Here is a 1,020-nt window from a genome sequence, read left to right on the forward strand (position 1 = left end):
TACGAGAACTGGAGGAAAGGTGGAAAAGATCTAAGGTTACAGAGGTTCTTCTGGTTCATTGCAAGGAGCTACACTCCTGGTATGTTCAACTACAACATGGACGAGCTTAAGAACTATGATCCTGGCGCACATGCATCTCTGATAAAGACAAAGCCAGAGACTTGGTCTAGAGCTTTCTTCAAGATAGGCTCCTACTACAATGATAATTTGAACAACTTGTGTGAGTCCTTCAACAAGACCATCAGGGAGCCTAGGAAGAAGCCTCTGCTAGACATGTTAGAAGAGATAAGGCGCCAATGTATGACTAGGAACTACAATAGGTCTAAGATGGCTAAGGACAGGAAGACTAGGTTCACCCCGAAGACACATAAAGAGTTAGACAGGGTTGAGAAGAAGTCAAAAGAATGTAGTCTGCGTTGGGCAATTGGGCCAGAGACTGAGGCGGAAGATAGAGACCAGTCATATGTGGTGAATTTGGAGAATGAGACTTGTGCATTTCGAAGCTGGCAAATGAATGGTATTCCTTGCATCCATGCTGTTAAGGTCATCCTTGGTGTGAGAAAAAAACTTTCTGAATTTGTTGCTCCTTGCTACACAACCTCTAAGTGGCGTGAAACCTACAGTTTTGGGATCAGACCTGTAAATGGGATGATAGAGTGGCCTCGGACCAATAGATTAGGTGTGATTCCACCACCTAATCGAAATGGCAAGCCTGGTAGGCCTAAAAACCATGATCGAAAGAAGGGAACCAATGAGACAGTGTCTACTACCAAGCTGAGCCGTGTGAACAGGGTAATGACATGCTCTAATTGCAAAGAAGAAGGGCACTACAAGAATACATGTCGGAAGGCTTTTGTTGAGAGCCCACCTAAGAAACCAAGAGGCAGACCAAGGAAATATCAGGTTAGGGTCTTAGTTTCTATCTCATTGTTTTTTAGCTCTCGGTAATGTGTCTAACAATTCATTTATATGTTGCAGGGACTACACTTTGGCGAGTCCTCAATCATCACAAGCTCAATC

The sequence above is a fragment of the Brassica oleracea genome, chromosome C5, assembly GCF_000695525.1.
Source record: "Brassica oleracea var. oleracea cultivar TO1000 chromosome C5, BOL, whole genome shotgun sequence".
Classification (NCBI taxonomy): domain Eukaryota; kingdom Viridiplantae; phylum Streptophyta; class Magnoliopsida; order Brassicales; family Brassicaceae; genus Brassica; species Brassica oleracea.